The sequence below is a fragment of the Gracilinanus agilis genome, chromosome 4 (genome assembly GCF_016433145.1).
Source record: "Gracilinanus agilis isolate LMUSP501 chromosome 4, AgileGrace, whole genome shotgun sequence".
NCBI lineage: Eukaryota > Metazoa > Chordata > Mammalia > Didelphimorphia > Didelphidae > Gracilinanus > Gracilinanus agilis.
This window is the reverse complement of record NC_058133.1, coordinates 27,860,520-27,869,403: the sequence shown is the minus strand read 5'-3', so window position 1 is coordinate 27,869,403 and position 8,884 is coordinate 27,860,520. Positions and strand designations below refer to the sequence as shown.

Below are 8,884 nucleotides of genomic sequence, written 5' to 3'. Positions count from 1 at the left end.
ATTTTGTAATTTTCTCTAACTCTTGCTTGGTTTTAAAGTCTTTCCTTTCCCACAGATCTGACAAGTAAACTATTCTGTGTTCACTTAACTTGTTTATAGTTTCCCTCTTTATATTCAAGTCGTTCACCCATTCTGAATTTATCTTGGTGTAGGGTGTGAGATGTTGATCTAGACCTAATCTCTCCCATATTGATTTCCAAATTTCCCAGCAGTTTTTGTCAAATAGTGGATTCATGTCCCAAAAGTTGGGCTCTTTGGGTTTATCATACACTGTCTTGCTGATGTCATTTACCCCAAGTCTATTCCACTGATCCTCCTCTCTATCTCTTAGCCAGTACCATATTGTTTTAATGACTGCTGCTTTATAGTATAGTTTAATATCTGGTACTGCTAGGCCCCCTTCCTTCACATTTTTTTTCATTATTTCCCTTGATATTCTTGATCTTTTGTTATTCCAAATGAAATTTGTTATAGTTTTTCCTAATTCAGTAAAGAAGTTTTTTGGTAATTTGATAGGTATGGCGCTAAATAGGTAAATTAATTTGGGTAGGATGTTCATTTTTATTATGTTAGCTCGTCCTACCCATGAACAATTAATGGCTTTCCAATTGTTGAGGTCCAGTTTTATTTGTTTGGAAAGTGTTTTGTAGTTGTTTTCGTATAATAGCTGTGTTTGTTTTGTTAGATTGATTCCCAAGTATTTTATATTGTCTAGGGTGATTTTAAATGGTGTTTCTCTTTCTACCTCTTGCTGCTCTAATGTGTTGGAAATGTATGGAAATGCTGATGATTTATGTGCATTTATTTTGTATCCTGCCACTTTGCTAAAGTTGTTGATTATTTCTACCAGCCTCTTAGTTGATTCTCTAGGATTTTTTAAGTAGACCATCATATCATCTGCAAAGAGTGATAGCTTAGTCTCCTCATTGCCTATTTTGATACCTTCAATTTCTTTTTCTTCTCTAATTGCTATTGCTAGTGTTTCTAGTACTATGTTGAATAATAGAGGTGATAATGGGCATCCTTGTTTCACTCCTGATCTTATTGGGAAGGCTTCTAATTTATCCCCGTTGCATATAATGCTTGTTGATGGTTTTAGGTATATATTGTTTATTATTTTTAGGAAGGGTCCTTCTATTCCTATACTTTTCAATGTTTTCAATAGCAATGGATGCTGTATTTTGTCAAAGGCTTTTCCAGCATCTATTGAGATAATCATGTGATTTTTGTTTGTTAGACTGTTGATATGGTCAATTATGTGGATGGTTTTCTTAATGTTGAACCATCCTTGCATTCCTGGTATAAATCCCACCTGATCATGGTGGATGATCTTCTTAATTACTTGCTGGAGTCTCTTTGCTAATATTCTATTTAAGATTTTTGCATCTATGTTCATTAGGGAGATTGGTCTATAATTTTTTTCTCTGTTTTTGGTCTACCTGGCTTTGGGATCAGTACCATGTTTGTGTCATAAAAGGAATTTGGTAGGACTCCTTCTTTGCTTATCATATCAAATAATTTGTATAGTATTGGGATTAGTTGCTCTTTGAATGTCTGATAGAATTCACTTGTGAATCCATCAGGTCCTGATGATTTTTTCTTAGGGAGTTCTTTAATGGCTTGTTCAATTTCTATTTCTGATATGGGATTATTTAGGTATCCTATTTCTTCTGCTGTTAATCTAGGCAATTTACATTTTTGTAAATATTCATCCATATCTCCTAAATTGTTATATTTGTTGCCATATAATTGGGTGAAATAGTTCTTAATGATTGCCTTAATTTCCCCTTCATTATAGGTGAGGTCTCCCTTTTCATCTCTAATACTGTCAATTTGGTTTTCTTCTTTCCTTTTTCTTATTAGATTGACCAGTATTGTGTCTATTTTATCTGTTTTTTCAAAATACCAGCTTCTAGTCTTATTTATTAATTCAATAGTTCTTTTACTTTTGATTTTATTAATTTCTCCCTTAATTTTTAGTATTTCTAATTTAGTTTTCATCTGGGGGTTTTTAATTTGCTCGCTTTCTAATTTTTTGAGTTGCATACCCAATTCATTAATCTCTGCCCTCCTTAATTTGTTAATATATGCACTCAAGGATATAAATTTCCCCCCGAGTACTGCCTTGGCTGCATCCCAAAGAGTTTGGTAGGATGTCTCATCATTGTCATTCTCTTCAATGAAATTATTGATTGTTTCTATGATTTCTTCTTTGACAATTTGGTTTTGGAGAATCATATTGTTTAATTTCCAATTGGTTTTTGATTTGCCTGTCCAGGTGCCCTTACTGATTATTATTTTTATCGCATTATGATCTGAGAAGGTTACATTTATTATATCTGCTCTTTTGCATTTGTTTGCCATGATTCTATGCCCTATTACATGGTCAATCTTTGTAAATGTACCATGTGCTGCTGAAAAGAAGGTGTATTCTTTTTTGTCCCTATTTATTTTTCTCCACATATCAATTAAATCTAATTTTTCTAGGACTTCATTCACCTCTCTTACCTCTTTCTTATTTATTTTTTGGTTTGATTTATCTAGATCTGAAAGAGGAATATTTAGATCTCCCACTATTATGGTTTTACTATCTATTTTCTTCTTGAGCTCTGCCAGTTTCTCCTTTATGAATTTGGATGCTATACCACTTGGTGCATATATATTGAGCAGTGTTATTTAATCATTGTTTATACTGCCTTTAATCAGGATGTAATGACCTTCCCTATCTTTTTTAATCATATCTATTTTTACTTTGGCTTTGTCAGAGATCATGATAGCCACTCCTGCCTTCTTTTTCTCATTTGATGCCCAAAAGATTTTGCTCATACCCTTAACTTTGAACTTGTGTGTGTCTACCTGCCTCATATGTGTTTCTTGTAGAGAACCTATGGTAGGATTTTGGTTTCTGATCCACTCTGCTATTTGCTTCCATTTTATGAGTGAGTTCATCCCGTTCACATTCAGAGTTACAATTGTTAGTTGTGTATTCACTGACAATTTTGTATCCTCCCCTAGACCCACTCCTTCTTCTTACACTATTTTCTTTTACACCAGTGGTTTGCTTTCAGCCGGTATCCCTTATCCCCTCCCTTGATTGACTTCCCTTTCTGCCCCCTCCCTTGTTATTCCCCTCTTTTTGTTTTTTAAAGACCAAATGAATTCCCTCCCCCTTCTTCTCCCCTCCCTTTTTTTGGCCTCCCCACTCCCCTGCTCCCTTTGGTTTATCCCTTCTGACTTTCTCAGTAGGGTTAGATAGAGTTTTTTATCCGGATGGATAATAAAGCTACTCTTCCTTCTCTGGGTTGATTACACTGAGAGTAAGGTTTGATTATGCTCTCTTCCTCTCCTTCTTATGGTAGTATTTATCCCCTCCCCTTCCTATGCCCTCTTTGTGTATAATAGAGTATCTTATTTTTCTTATTTACTCAGATTTTTCTTGGTGTCCCCTACTATTCCCCCCCTCTTTCCCACCCCCCATGTCATCTTAGACCATTTAGTATCCTGTCCTCTCCCTATGAATTATTCTTCTGGTTGCTATAATAGTGAATATTATAATAGTGTATAGAGTTCACTACAGAGAATTATACATAGCATTTCTCCACCTAGTAATACAGATAATTAGATCTTATTTATGCCCTTAAAGAGTCAAGCTTAAAATATTATGAGTTTTCTTTCTTTTCCCTCTGTTTCTTATTTACCTTTTCATCTTTCTCTTGATTTTTGTGGTTGAGTGTCAAACTTTCCATTTAGTCCTGGTCTCTTTTGTGCAAAAACTTGGAATTCTTCAATTTTGTTGAATGCTCATACTTTCCCCTGAAAGTATATGGTTAGTTTCGCTGGGTAGTTGATTCGTGGCCGAAGGCCCAGCTCTCTTGCCTTTCTGAATATTGTATTCCAAGCCTTGAGGTCTTTTAGCGTTGAGGCTGCCAGATCCTGTGTGATCCTTATTGGTGCTCCTTGATATTTGAATTGTCTCTTTCTGGCTTCTTGTAAGATTTTTTCTTTTACTTGAAAGCTCTTCAATTTTGCTATTATATTTCTGGGTGTTGACTTTTCTGGGTCCAGTGTAGAGGGTGATCTATGGATCCTTTCAATGTCTATATTGCCCTCTTGTTGTAGAACTTCAGGGCAATTTTGCTGAATAATTTCTATTAATTTCTGCCTTTTCTGGAAGACCAATGATTCTCAAGTTGTCTCTTCTCGACCGGTTTTCTTGGTCTGTCACTTTCTCATTGAGATATTTCATGTTTCCTTCTATTTTATCAGTCTTTTGACTTTGTTTATTTGTTCTTGTTGTCTTGAGAGATCATTGGTTTCTAAATGTTCGATTCTAGCCTTTAAGGACTGGTTTTTGGCTATAATCTTTTGGTTTTCGGCTTTAATGTTTTGGTTTTCCTTTTCAATCTGGTCATTTCTGGTCTTCAGTTGGCTTGTATCACTTTCCAATTGTGAAATTCTGCCTTTTAAACTGTTATTTTCTTGCCAGATTTCTTCCATCTTCCTCAGCATTTCATTTTTGAACTCTTCAATAGCTTGTGACCAGCTTTCATTTTTTGGGGGAGGTTTGGATTTTTGTTTTCCCTCCTCTGTTGTCTGGATTTTCTCTGTGTAGAAGTTGTTGAGTGTTCCAGAGTTTCTCTTTTTTTTTTTTTTTAAACCCTTGTACTTCGGTGTATTGTCTCATAGGTGGAAGATTGGTAAGGGTGGGCAATGGGGGTCAAGTGACTTGCCCAGGGTCACACAGCTGGGAAGTGGCTGAGGCCGGGTTTGAACCTAGGACCTCCTGTCTCTAGGCCTGACTCTCACTCCACTGAGCTACCCAGCTGCCCCTAGAGTTTCTCTTGATAGTCTTTTTCTTCTGGACTTCCCTATTGCTTGCCATCGTTAGCCCCGCCCCTTTTTCGCTTTGTCTTCGCACTCAGGGTCTGCCTGAGCCTTCCAAGCTCCCGGGCGCTCCGGTCTCCTTGTCCTCAGGGTCAGGCCTCCTGGTAGATCCCGGTCTGCCCCTCTGCCCGAGGCTCCTTCAGCAGTCTTTGGGGCTGCTTCCACAGCTGCGCTCAGGTCCACACGGGGTCCTCACTGGAGATCCAAGCCTGGGCTGGAGATAGTTATTCAATTCTAGGGCTCTGCCTTTGCCTGCGCAGATGCTCCTAGGGCACTGCCTTCACCCCCACAGAAGCTAGGGAAAGTCCCTGGGCTGGAGATCTTTATTCGAACCTGAGGCGATGCCTTCAGCGCTTGGGAAAGTCCGTGTTTTAGAGGCCTTTGTCCTGGCCCCAAGGTGGTGCCTTCACCCACGTGGTCGCAGGAAAGTCCGTGTGCACCCCCCAGCCACTAGGTATAAGCCCAGGAACAAGCCCCGGGGCTGCCAGTGATTATCTGGTTGCCCCAGTCCTGTTTTCACTCTTGTGCATTGGCGTTGGCGTTGTGCGAGGTGTGTGGTGTGGGGGGTGGGGGAGGGGCTTCTTCCTCTCCCATTTTAGTGAGAGCTGTTTCACCCCTTTATAGTGTGGAAATGCCCCAATTCTGCATACCTTCAATGCTGTGCCCTGTTGTGGGGTTCCTTTGTTCATCTGGACTCATTTTTATTTCCCCTTGAGGAGTCCTGTATGCTTCTGTCAGGAGAGATCGAGCAGCTGCTCCTTACTCTGCGGCCATCTTAACCCGGAACCCAAGACACCTTTAATTGCTCTCCTTTTGTTGGCAAGAACTCTAGAAGATGTCCAGATCACTGAAATATTTGTTTACTACTGTTCTAGGTATCATTTATTCAGAATTGTGTTGACAAATTGGCATGTTTCCTGGGGAGGAGGGGGTGAAAGATTGGGAAGCTCATCCAGACCAAGGTCTATAAGAATGGCTGAAGAAATTGGTAATGCCTAGCTTGGAGAAGAGGAAACTTGGAGGGGATAAGATTCCTGACCTTTAGTATTAGAAAGGGAATAGGAATTAAACCTGTTCTACTTGGCCCAAAAGAGCACAACTTTTAATGACAGATGGACATTACCAAGAGGTGATGTGAGGAAAAAATTCCCAATACTTAGAGATGTCTGAAAGTTGTTGATCCTGACTAATCACCTAGAGAAGATTCAGGAGAAGTAATGTCTACTTAGACATGAATTGAAAGAGATGACCTCTGAGATCTCTACCAACTTTAATGTTCCATGAACATGGAGATGAGAACCTGTTCTTTCTATTGCATTAAATTAACTGGTATAAATTAAATTAAGTGACAAACTTTGTGTAATAGGGATGTGGGGGGGGGTCTTCACATAGGACACCTGGGATGGTATTTCTCACATAGCATATCTTACATAATTGACATAGCTATAAAGACAGAGAAGGCTATGGCACATTTATAAGCATTCTGTAATTGATTCTGATTAGCTAACCATGTGGTAAATGGGCAGTTCTTTGGCTGCTGGGAGGGATGGTCTCTTCAACTCATTGTTTTCAGCTGCTCTCTGGTAATGTGACAGAGTCCTGTGGGAGAACATACACTAAGGGGATGAAGTCATTTTCCCCTCTGAGACTAGACGGTTCTGAAGAAATGGACTTGGGACCTTCGCCTTTTCGTTTGTTCTTTTCTGTTCTATGTTCAATGAGTAGAGTCTCTGACCACTAGAAGAAGGGAGTCACTCAGAATGCAAACTGAGTTGAAACTAGCAAAGTCTTGAGGAGCGAGGAATAATCTTTGGGAATCACCTTTGGGGTTCCAGCCCAGTTGAAGGAATGACCAGCAGTCATGCTGCACCTGGACGTGAACCTGGAGGCACCAATACTATGGCAGAATTGAGCAAACTTTTTAACCTACCCCCCCAGGGACTAAGGTGGTGTGGGGTAGAAAACGCCCTTGAGATACTGGAGAAAATGGCTTGTATCCTTTGTTCTTGCTACCTATCCTTTGTAAAAATGGATTGTTAAAGGGTTAAGTGTAATTAAGGATTCTAGTAAATAAAGTCCCTTATGCTGTGGAGAACACAGCTGGTGGGGGCTTACACCAAAGGCAACAGAAAAATCTGCAGCCCCTGAGGATGCCCCTCTTGAACCTGAGGGGTAACATAGCCTACCTGACCCTGAAAGAGTGGTACCAGAGCTTACATGTTACATATATAATCATAATAGCTAATAGTTTTACAGTGTTTTAAGGTTTGTAAAGAACTGTACATGTATTATGTTCTTGGATTCTCACAACAGCTGTGTAAGGTATAAGTGATTATTATCCACCTTATTTAAGGCAGGATTCAAATTCAGGTCTTCCTAATTCCAAGTCTACCATTTGTAAGAGTTATATTATTTATTTATTTGTTTTTTATGGAACGCTTCATGAATTTGCGTGTCATCCTTGCGCAGGGGCCATGCTAATCTTCTCTGTATCGTTCTAATTTTAGTATATGTGCTGCCGAAGCGAGCACAAGAGTAATATATTTAGAGAGGTCCCTGGGATGTTAATGGGACCACAGACTTGAATGATTGAGTCTGTCTGGGCCACTCTCCTATACACCCTTACTGACAGAGCAAAGGATATTCTCTGCATATAGATGTATTACAGAGATGGGCAGATGGTGGCAAACTGGTAAGGATTTCCTCCAGGGGATAATATTATTAGGTCCCCAGTTTGGCAGGCTGAGAACCCCCCTTCAATTCAACCCTTTGCCAGGATGAGCTGTACAGCGGGGGGCCTTGATTAGACAAAATCAAGGCCTGAGCTGTCAGCCTTCTCTGTCCCTCTTGTTCCCTCTGTATCCCTTTGCCAAGAATCTCTTCAATCTGACTTCTTTCCAAAGTTTTATTATTATTGTTATTAATATTGTAGTAGATGGGAGAAGGGCAGTGGTGAAAAGGGGGTCCCTAATCTAATCCCAATCAAGGTCCTTCTTCTGGGTCAAGCCAAACAATGAGACTAGGAATTCACCTTCCCTTCCCTATATCTTATCCCTAAGCTAAATACAGATTGATATTGATATCAGGGGTCTCCCTTGTAAGGCAGACAGCCTGTGAGTCTTCTCGGTTGGCCTAAGGCCTAGGTGGGGTTATTGACCCGACCAGCCCTGGTATATCTCTTCCTCTATGGTCTCAGATTGATTCAGGATCAACACAGGTCTTCGGGGTGTTCAACTGTCTCAAGGAAACCCTTTTGAGGTCTTCTCTAGATCTCGAGGTACCCAAGAGTGTTTCCTCTCCCCTCTGAAATCCCAGATCGAAGATCTCTCCTCAGGGTTCTTTCCTTCCCACAATCCTTTGCTCTAGGCTCAAACATTGCTCTGTCACTCATCTGATCTTAACATTCCAAAAGCTCCACTCTTGCAAACCTGTCCTTATAATTCCCCATTTTCTTGTTTTGTGACTTTTGTGATTTTTCAACACATTTGGTAACAATACCTACTTTTCAAATCCTAACTAATACAACAATTTTCTATTCTTAGTTATTTCTAAGCAATTATCCTATCTATTTTCCTGACATGTTATCTTATTGCTACAATTAATCTGTTTCCAACTATCTACTTTGTTAATACAACTTAATTCCTTACCTAAATATAACAATCTATCTTATGCTTATGCTTTTCCTACACTAAGCTTGTTACATGACATTTCCCTAAGTTCTTACTCTGTGCTATCCCTATTTCTATGTTCTTATTCTAGTTCTATTTATACTGTATGTTCAAAATATGATATATTATTGTACAAAGCTATGATACATTATTTTCAACCCCATAGCTACTTTCCCAACCTATGTTTGTAATAAGAGGGTAATGTGGCTGATAACAGGGGAGCTGGTGGTACAAGTAAGTCATCTGGCCAGGGAGCCTGTAACTACTGTAGCTGGTGATTTGAGACTGCTAAAGATGTGTAGCCTGAGCTGTGATGTCCAGTCAGTCTCCCT

At 39.5% G+C, this 8,884-nt stretch overlaps 1 non-coding gene and 1 pseudogene across 1 annotated transcript; both read right to left on the bottom strand.

The window, feature by feature from the left end:
• LOC123245812 overlaps positions 1-8,884 on the bottom strand; it is a 56,417-nt pseudogene that overhangs the window by 33,014 nt on the left and 14,519 nt on the right.
• LOC123248087 lies at positions 7,309-7,415 on the bottom strand. The gene has a single exon (XR_006506192.1). It is a non-coding gene; the product is annotated as a U6 spliceosomal RNA (small nuclear RNA).